The sequence below is a fragment of the Thalassophryne amazonica genome, chromosome 12 (assembly GCF_902500255.1).
Source record: "Thalassophryne amazonica chromosome 12, fThaAma1.1, whole genome shotgun sequence".
NCBI lineage: Eukaryota > Metazoa > Chordata > Actinopteri > Batrachoidiformes > Batrachoididae > Thalassophryne > Thalassophryne amazonica.
This window is the reverse complement of record NC_047114.1, coordinates 67,123,934-67,134,913: the sequence shown is the minus strand read 5'-3', so window position 1 is coordinate 67,134,913 and position 10,980 is coordinate 67,123,934.

Sequence of the window (10,980 nt, the reverse complement as noted above, 5' to 3'; positions counted from 1 at the left end):
GAACAATATACACAAAATGGTCTATGCGTTTTGTTATTTGATATGGTAAATATTGCTTTACGTCAAGAAAGCAACAGAGTTATCCAGTAACATTCACATGCAAACTAGTGGCGCAATCTTTGTGTGAGCACGTGAGATTGTCATCAGAGGCTCTCTGTCTGCTCCTGCTTTCACTGATCGCTATGCATAATGGCGCAGGGCGCACTGAGTATGTACTAATAGTATGTACTCATTGGAGCACCCAGGGGGCTATTCAAATGGGCCAACTAGAAATACATCACTCCTGAAAACAATCTATGGCTTTTCACGTGAGGTAAGTCTGCCCTACGATTGGTCATCACACTTATATGAGGAGTACAAAGATGGCCAATGGCTGGCTTGAAACTCTGTGGAGTTAACTTTTCAGCAAAAAAAGTAAGTTTCTATCTCATATTATTAAAAAGTTATTTATAATTTAGTAAAGCTTGGCCTTAGCCATCGTATACGATGGCTCAGCTCCAGAGGGTTAACATTAAATCGTTTGGGATGCAGTATACATATTAGCCACTGTTCTATTATGGCACAGCAGCAAAAAGTGTTCAAAAATGAGGGGCTGGAAAAAAAATAATAGTTAATTTGAATAAGTTCCTCTCAAGATGTATTTGAAAATGAGGTCTCACTAAAGAGGGCCTAGAGCCACCTACAAGCTAGTGACATTTAAGATGAAGTAACCTTATTTGTCATGTAACCAGAGGGCAAAATGTCATGGCCATAGGCCAGTCAGTCATCTTCAACTACTTATTCAGGATTGGGCTATAGGAAGAAAGTGAAAATTTATGACCAGCATTTACATTGCTTCGTGAATCCTGGACAGATCTACCAGAAAGACTCAGAAGGCAAATTAAAGTTGGTAATTTTAATGCATTGGGAAAATGATCAGTGTGCTATGGTGTAGTAGATTTGGCATTGGTCCCCATCATGGCAGAGAGTAGAGTTGATATGATTGCAAATCCTGCAGATAGAAATGCAATGGGTGGAGCCTACCCCCAGGCAGCCAGGGATCAACAGTTGGCAGTGGGGTGGAGAGGTGATGTCTTATGGGTGATCTGAAAACAGCAAGAGGTGAGTGAGATATGGGTGATTAGGAAACAGCTGCTTCATTTAGAAGTTAAGGTGATGATAATAATGCCTTTTAACAACTTCCTGGACTCAGCCATCAGAAGTGTGTGGTCAGACGTATGTGGTGAAGGACTTGAACTTCATTCACTTATCTCAGCAATGGCATACATGTCTCTGGGTCCTTTGCCTTTGAGATCAAGAGGCACCTGGGGAAGCTTATGAAGTTGTGAGGCCACCAGACAGAAGTGTTTGGCAATGCAGGCAAACAACGGTCCAAGTCTTCAGGGTCCTTTTGCTGCTTGTCTTGCCATATGGTAGTGAGACGTGGATGCTAATCAGTGACATAAGGCAACAATTGGATGTCTTTGTTACTAGGTGTATAACCTGCATTGTGAGGGAGCGTCAACTACGATATTTTGGCCATATGGCCTGTTTCTCTGTGCATGAAAATTCAGTAAGGTATATTTTCTATTATACATTCCAAATCTGAGGTGGAACTCTACTAGTCTATACCAAGGTACACCTCAATATCTTAAAAAAAAAAAAAAACAGGGCAGAGCAGAGCCATGATCCAGCATACAGGTGCCCAAGTGTTGAGGACCCCAGTAGCTGGAGAAAGCCAAGGGGACGTCCATGTTTCCCGTGGCTGCAGCAGACAGATAGTTATTTTAGAGTTTTGGGAATGGACCAATTGTCTGCCTGGGTGGCTGCCATCCAGGACAGGGGGCAGTTCCATGTTGTTATGGATGCAGCAAAGCACAGCATGGGTGCATGCTCTCAGGCTTGACAGGAATTGATCATTTCTGTCTAACTACTTAAAGATCTGTATCTTCCGATAGAATTTTCCTCAGAGAGTTGGAGCATCATTAGAAAACTCTCCAATTTCCTTTATGGTGACACACACACACACACACACACACACACACACACACACACACACACACACACACACACACACACACACACACACACACACACACACACACACACAAAGAAATAGGTTGTGAGACATGCACGCTTTCTATTCAAGTGCAAAAAGGAAAGGAGACTCAGTTTATCCAGAAAGATAAACTTCGCATCTTTGCCACCCAGTCAAAACATGCTGCAGAAGCATCTGAAGCAAATGAATTATTAAGTCAGTGTGTGGAAATGTGTCGATATTCTACAACCAAATTTACCCAACCCTGTTCAGGGACATGGATGGAGAGCTGAAATTGGACTTACAGAACTGCAGTGGACAGGCAAGGATGCACTTCATGAGGAATTCGTAGCTATTCCTCATACTGTGGATCAAGTAATATAGGTATGAAGCATTATTATGTCATCCAGAACATCATTCTCAAAACACCTTAATAAGCACCAGTAGGTGGAAAAGCTGTAAATCCTTTTAGAGAATTCTGGCATATATGCATTAGACTGGAAAGGGTAATATCCCATACTTACTGGCTTAAGTGCATTAACTTTCATATCAAAAGCATTACTGGTCAGTACCATAAAAGATGTATAATTTCTATTAGGTGTCTTTCAGTGGAAGGCTGTAAATTTTCACTTTCTTCCTATGGCTGTGACCGTTTGACCTCTGGTAACATTACAAATAATATTACCTCAATTTAAATTTCATCCATGTGTAGGGAATCTAGGTCAACTTGAATGAGACCTCATTTGCTAATATATGTAACTTATTCAAATTAACTATTTTTCCCAAACCCCTAACTTTGCAACATTACTTTTAGTGTTGTGCCAGAACGGAAATGTGGTGAACATGTATATTACATCTTGAAATATTTGATGTTATATCTTTTATTCTAAATCGTTATGACCATAGACAGTAGTGGGCACAAGTTCCGCTAACCGCTAATTAGCAAAGCTAACATTTTTGAAAACTATCAGCTGACCAATTAGCTTCTGATAAATTTAGTTCCGATAACTTTCAGTCCGCTACATTTTTTTTTTTTTTTTTGCTGGCACAGAGATAAAGCTGACTAGTCAGGAACATCTGTAAAATGTAACATCCTACATATTAATTCCTGTCGTGTACTTTGGAATAAACATACCGCTGTGAGAAGCTCAGTCCTCCCCCGTAACAGTGAACCAGCTGCAAACTGCTATTATAAAGAAGAAAAAAACATCATATACTTTCAACATACCAATACTCAGACAGTGGGCAGGAGACATGAAGCACAAAGCACCTTTCACTCATGGTTTCATTTCAAACCAACTAACGCCAGATAGTTTAGTGAAATTAACGGCAACTCTGTAATTTTTACAAAGTGAAAACATGATGTTGCTCATATTTTTTAAAGTAATGCACTAATTCCTGAAGGTTTGAATGTTAAACAGACACATGTACAGAAAGATTATTATTATATCATTATGGGAAAATTCAAATAAGCTGCTCTCATCACCCTCACCCCCCCCCCCCCCCCGTCAAAATGCAGAGAACACTGCCATCTACTCGATGGGAGTGTAAATAGACCAACATACTCAGAACGTCTCACGATCACACGCATTGTAAAAACCAACGCACGTTACAGTAACTTTACAAGTGGTGTCAAAATTGGCATTTTTTTTTTGTTTATTTTAGTTTCACGACAGTATATCATAATGTACCACAACTCACCCCATTGAGATATCCCATAATTCCTTGCACACCAGAGAGTTGCTGCAGTCAAAGCAACACTGAGAAACTATATGACAACAATTGCAAATGAATATCATACGACCAAAATGTAACTTTTATGCATTTCATAACATTTTTAAGAGACTGCTGCATGAGACCCTGAAAACTTGCTAAAACAAATATTCCAAATATTCTGTGTCTGCTACATTTAACCTGCGTGGAACTTCATAAACACAAACTGAATTTCAAACATTTTATATATATATATATATATATATATATATATTACTCTGGAACAAACAGCGCTATAAAGGACAATAAGCAGAATGTTAAAGAGCATTCATACTATGTGTGAAGGGGCCCTTAGACAGAAGTGCTGGCTCGCTGTTGTTTATGATTGCCTTTGAATTTACTCAGAAGTATCAGTAGCTGCCAGTGTACTGGAGTCAGTACTAAAAGTTATCAGTTTAGCTTTTTGCTGTAACTCCCGTTAAATTTTTAGGGGTTTATCGGTTTAGCTTTATAAAAGTTAACTTTTCAGTTAGTGGATTAACTGTTATTGAAGCTAACTTTTCGGTGAGCTGTGCCAACCACTCAGCCCATTGACTGTCTACCCTTGAGATGTTTTGGTGTTCAGCTTTTTTACTCAGAGGAAAAATGAATTTAATCAAAGCAGATTTGATTTTCAGTGCAAGTGCCATCGTGGGCCAACTGGCTTATTAATGTAATGGCACATAGGATGCTAAAAACACTCTCCGTAAACTGCTTCTTGGGCGGGTGGGTGGATTACACCTTTGAGTGTGTTAATTCAATAGCTAAAAAACATTTTGTACCTTGGCAAATTAAAAGAGCTTAAAATTAATATAAATTGTTTAACATCTGTTAAAATGTGATGCACTAAATCAATGCAAGCTTGTTTTGCTCATTTAATATTACAGATTCACATCTACCACCTGCTGGACATGTCTGGTCTTGTTGCTTGTTTGCCTCATGCACATCTTCATGTGGTGTCCTACCACTGTGTGAGTGGTTTCACAGAATTTGCACTCATGAAACTCATGGAAGTCCAAAAGGACCAATGGACAAATGGACAAAATGATTCCGATATACATATTATCCAATAAGTACACCTGCATTCACATTGTTGTTGGTTTGCAGCATCACCTGTAGGCTTTGATTGTATTATTCCATGTGAGAAATGAGTCACCACTTGCCAGTCTTGTTGTGTCCAAGGCCCACACTGCAGGGAGTGACAAAGTCAGAAGATTGATGCCAACATTACCTGCAACATTTTCATACATAAAATATGCCACATGTACTGGAAGACTGAAACACTTTAGGGTGATAAGCCAATTTCAAGAAAACAAAGTCTTGCAGGTCCTGTGCACAGAAATTCTGCTTTTTGTTCTTATCCCATGCAGGAATGTCAGCAGAAAAAGTGAGAAAGAGCACCTTTCCCATCATCATTCAGTTAAAGACTGGCGAAACAGTTAGCGGCTCGTCTGCCCCTGGTGCTTTGATCTTCCCTTGGCATTCATTGAGCCTCGACGCCGTTTTCATCGGTGTGCATTAGCTAACAAAAGCGAGAGAAGAGAGAACAGATATCTCCCTGAGAACAGCGAGATTTCCACCAAGGGACATCAAAGCAAGCTTTGAAGTTGGGCAGGAGACACCGGCATCCACAAAAGCATCCACCATCTTACTTAGCTGCGCAGTTAACACTGTAAAGCTACTCACACTGCTTGCACATGGAATGAGGGGACTCCTGCACGATCTGACCGCAATCATTGTTTTCAGTATTCACATGAAAGATGATGTGTTAGAGTTTGACACATACACCTGTAATGTGTTAAATATATTCATACTCTGTGCCTTTCAGCAATTCCTTCTTTGTCTGCGATCACCATCAGGTCAATTACATTTTTTTTTATTGTGAATAAATGTGATGGTATTCAGAATAGTAGTGCGCACACAGAGAAGGCATACATCTGCCAACACCCAACTGTCCTGTGTTTATCAGTTCTCAACTGATTTGAAGTTATGGGTGTGTAGAGGATGTAGTTTCACCAAAATGCATTTAATATTGAAATCAGTAAGAGCCATCACAAAATTCCGAATTAAAAATGATCACAAATTGACACATAAAATATAAGCAACTTCTATTTTACTTAGGGCCCCTTCACATAGTGTGAATTTGGTCGATTTGTGCACAAAGTGCACATGAAGCAGGAATCGTGCAAAATGTGTAAAATCGCAACTGCCTTGTATGCCTGTTGCTACATCTATTAGTGCACAGCAGGGTGTGAAAGACAGAATGTGCGCTGTGCGAGCCCATCGATCCTTCTCACGGCAGGTGTCGGCCAAATTCCAGGTGACACACACGAACATCTAACACCGCTCGTTTGGCACTTGGAAAATGTGTGGCCATTTGCACCATTAACACGACAACAGTCAGCAGACAATCATTGTCATGCTGCCAGTGAATTTTGTCTAAGTGCCCCACAACTGTGGCTTTGGAGTGTGAGCAAAACTGACAGGAGGTGTGTGGAGATATGTCATTCTGGACATCCCAGCTGAACAACACATACTGTGTTTGCACAGACATGGACTAACAACTGCCCACTGTGACGTACATGTGTCTGCTTGCTGTCATCACGTGGACATAAATAAAAACATATAATGCTTGGCGACGGGCTGCAGCGAGTGAGCGTGTACATGCTGCAGCCCACTGACAGGCTGCCTCCAGGTTGAAATGGACTGTCAGATCATAATGCAGCAGGCGATCTGACTGTCACGTCACCCACGTGAGCTCCGTTCCACATGATGCGGTGTAAGTCCTGCAGTGCGCCGGCAGGACAAGCACGCGGGCCGTCTGGACACACACCAACAGATGTGGACATGATCAGAGAAGCTGATGTTGAAGCAAAAGAGAAGCTGATGTTGTACAACTGTTAGCTTAACCATCAAGCAATGAAGCTATTTTAGCGACTAATATGACCGAGTGGGGTTATTTATGATCCCATTGACTTTATATTGAATACTTCTACAAATGATAAATGATTGTTTTAAGGTTCTTCATATTTACGAGGGTAGGCTGAAAACTTCTAAGGCTCACCAAGAAAGAGAAATGCCATTTCAATAAAACTTGGCATGCATTAAGTTCAACTCTTCTGATGACTAACTGTGTTATTTTCTTCCAGGTTGTGAGGTAGTTTTGGTTCATAGCCAAGTTTGAAAGTTCGTGGTAGAGGGGAAATGGCAAAAATGGACAAAATTTGGCATCGCAGTGTGATTAAGTACCTGCATAAGAAGGGGTGGGTTAAAGTCCAAGGACACTCATGCAGATATGGTTACTACATTAGGGGATGAAGCTCCCTCCATATCTACAGTGCAGAAGTGGGCAGCTGAATTTAAGAGGGGCAGAGAGAGCCTTGAAGACGACCCAAGGTCTGGGTGGCCTGCAACAGCCACAACCCAGAAAAACATTGACCTTGTTCATGAAATGGTGATGGACGACAGATGATCGACGATTAATCAGCTAGCAGATGCTGTGGGAATATCCCGTAAGAGAATTGAACACATTCTGCATGAAGAACTTGGAATGTCAAAGGTGTCAGCTCGGTGGGTGCAACATCTTCTGACGCCTGATCAGAAACGCACCAGGCTAGTCATGTCGAAGGCAAACTTGGTGCAATTTAAAGAGGATCCAGCCAATTACATGGAACGTTTTCTTACCCAGAGAAAGTGTGTGGGTGTGAGGGTGTGGGGTGAGTGTTGGGTTCAACACTTTGAACCAGAGACAGAAAAACAATCAATGCAGTGGAAACACCCAAGGTCACCACCTCCAAAGAAGGCCAAGGTCGTTTCGTCTGCGGAGACGGTCATGGTTTCAGTTTTCTGGGATGCCAAGGGCATTGTGTTCGTGGACTATCTTGAAAAGGGACAAACCATAAATGGACAGTACTATTCTAACCTACTGAGACAGTTACGCGAGGCTATCAAAAAGAAGCGACCAGGAAAGCTGACAAAAGGGGTGCTGTTCCATCAAGACAATGCCCCAGCTCACAAGTCAACAGTGGCCATGGCCACTATCCATGAATGTAGATTCGAACTGGTAGATCACTCACCATACTCCCCTGACTTGGCACCCTCGGACTTTCATCTGTTCCCAAACCTGAAAAAAAACTTGGCTGGGAACACTATCTGAGCAATGATGAGGTGATGGCTGCCGTTGAAGACTATTTTGAGTCTCAAGATGAAAGCTTCTATGCCAAGGGAATTGAAGCACTCAAGCACCGCTGGAAGAAGTGTGTGGAGTTACAGGGAGACTATGTAGAAAAATAACCCTGAATTTGTTCAATTCGACAACTGCATCATAGTCAGCCTTAGAACTTTTCAGCCTACCCTCGTATTTCACTCTCTAATATATTTGTCCATCATCCTTTTCATCCTCACTCTGGGCATCAAGAATCGGTCTCAATGCTAAAGCAGCTGTACATCTTGGTATTCTAGGTCTGCTGGCCATACTTCCTTGCAAAACAGCAAAATATAATGATTAGAGTTGTCAAATTACAATAGCATCTGATGCTATAATGTTGAAAATCTCATACATCTCTCCAGGGTCATAAGTGGCCCCTCACAAATTTGGGTTATACTTGCCACATGGGGAAAAGAGTGCCTTCAACGCTCTCTCAGCTTTCACCGACGGAGGTACCAGTACTCCTGCAAACACTCACAATATACAAATATTGCAATCACAAATGGCTGAGGATATTACCTCCAATGAAGTATGATATCTCAGCAACGAGGTGGAGATGATGTCTGGTCTTTATGGAGTGAGAGGACGTTGAGTAGATGGGTGACAGCTGTCAAGAGGTAATGAGTGACAGCTGTCACCCCCGGCTGCGTCCATGGCGGCAGCGCCCTCTCGTGCCTGAAGCCCGCACTTCAGGCAGGGCGCCCTCTGATGGTGGGCCAGCAGTACCTCCTCTTCTGGCGGCCCACACACAACATCTCACTCGGTTAATAATCCTTTAATAACATCGGATAAATAAATAAAAAAATTGCTCACTATGATCAGTTGGAAATCATTTCATATTCAGAAGCTTGGCATAATTTTTCCAGCATCTCTGCATTACTAATTTTCAATCACACTTAAAGGGTTTGAATAATACAATGCTGTTATGGTTAGGGGTTTGGATGGAACCGAACTGTTTCAGACTATGGACCCAAATGCAGGGAGCTGGACACAGAGAGGAGTACAAAAGAAAAATGAGATTGATTTATCATAAATAAATGAAAAATGTTGCACTGGGGTTCCTGCAGTATGGAGAATGGCCCACCCTCTGGCGGTGAAATTAGTGAGCTGTAGTTTCCCGAGCTAGTCTTGAAGGAATGTGTAACAAAGGATTCTGAGACCAGGAAAAGGTGGGACCTTCGCCTCTGCAACCAGGAACTAAGGAAAAAGACACAAAGGGTGAGTAGAATGCACTTGTAATGCTGGAGTCTCACACAGTCACAGTTCATAAAAGGTTTAACACAGGTTGCTGCAGAGTTCACGAAATAAAATTAAAAAATACAGTTCACTGTTAAGCGATTGTTCATAGTTCATAAGTTGTATCCAAAGGTCAGAGGTCAAGTGCTGCGTGTTGAAGCACAGTGCCAATTAAGCAGGACTTGATACACCTGGGCAGAGTTCTCAATTGTTTGATATCAGAGTTCATGCAGTTCTTAGACAGAGTTCTCAAAATAGTTCTTTATAATAGCACAGTCACAACAGGAACTTAGTGAGAACAGGATCTCACAGAGATGAGGAGAACTTAACTGGCATTTAGCTGAGGAGCACTCCACACCAGGAGCAGGGGGGTTCCCAAAGTGACGTTGGGGTGCAATGTATTACTACCAGGGTTCAGGTCCACTTGGGAGCCGTACTGGAATCATCTGGAATAGTAGGAAAAGACAGTTCGCTCTAACGTGGGAATTAGAACATAAGCTGAACATAAGCTGCAGGAAGCTTTGGCATCATGGAAGCTTTGGCATCATGAGGGCACAGCTGGAGACATGTTCAAGGTCAGTAGTCATGCTTGGTCATCTGGGTCTCTGTCTTGATCCTGGACAAGGCTTGGGAAGCTGGCGAGGCAAAATGAGGAAAGCAAGGCACAGACAGCAAAGACATGCATGTCTCTGGAGCTCAAAGGTCAAAGATCTCAAACGTATCTGGCCATTCTCTAACAACACTTCTGAGCTTAAATAATCAGTCACTCATAGAATTCAGGTGTGGAGAAAAAACTGAGGGTGCCATCTGGTGGGGAGCAAAACACCTGACAGAAGTTAAAAGCAGTTCAGGACTGAGGCCAGCAGGAAATCCTGACAAATGCATTACAAAAATCTAGAATTTTCCAAAGGTAAATACCACAAATGATAATAACACTAACTATTCTAATTATCATTATGATTACTAATATTATTATGACTATTATTGTTATTTTATGGCATGATGTGTATTGGTGACAAACGAGTAGGATGTTTGTGATTATTCATTTATAATTACATCATGTTTTTTCTTGTTTTATTTTTTATTTTTTTTCCCTAATCAGAATTTTGTGACAGTTTTTGTTTGCTGTCAGTTTTTATGTTTGCGAGTGTGTTTCTGAAGAAATTTGCACTTTATCAGGCATGAATCATTTCTGTTAAATTGTTCCCATCTTGACTGCACATTCATACGGTGGAAGCAAATAAAGATGAGTGTAAAAGGAAGATTATTGACTGCTCTCACAGTATAATATGTTTCCATTGTTTTATTATGTATGTTTTCTGAATCAATTCTGCATATAGTGTGTTGTAGTCTCTGTGTTTTCTCACAAGCAAGAAATTGTAATGTAGAGTGACCTTTGGGCCAAATTCTAAAAAGATATTTCGGTTCCACTCGGTTTTCAGTAACCTTTGCTGTTTCTCTCTGAGTGTTTATGGGTTGTGTTTGAAGTAAGTCTAGAAAATAGCTGAGGTGTTTTCCAAACCCAGTCCCAAAAGACTTTTCTCTTTGTCTTTAGCGTTCAACCTTTCTCCTCCCTCTCCATCTACCTTCATTCCTCTTTCTGTCAAACCTATAGGGCAAATATCGATCAGCTCTTTGTAGGGGGCCACATGTACCTTGGAGTCATATGCATCTCACGATGGTCTATTTGCGTTACCACACATCCCCTTTTTATCTTTGGTATCCCTGCAGGGCACTTCATCTCATGCTGAGATGCTTCTCCTTCGTG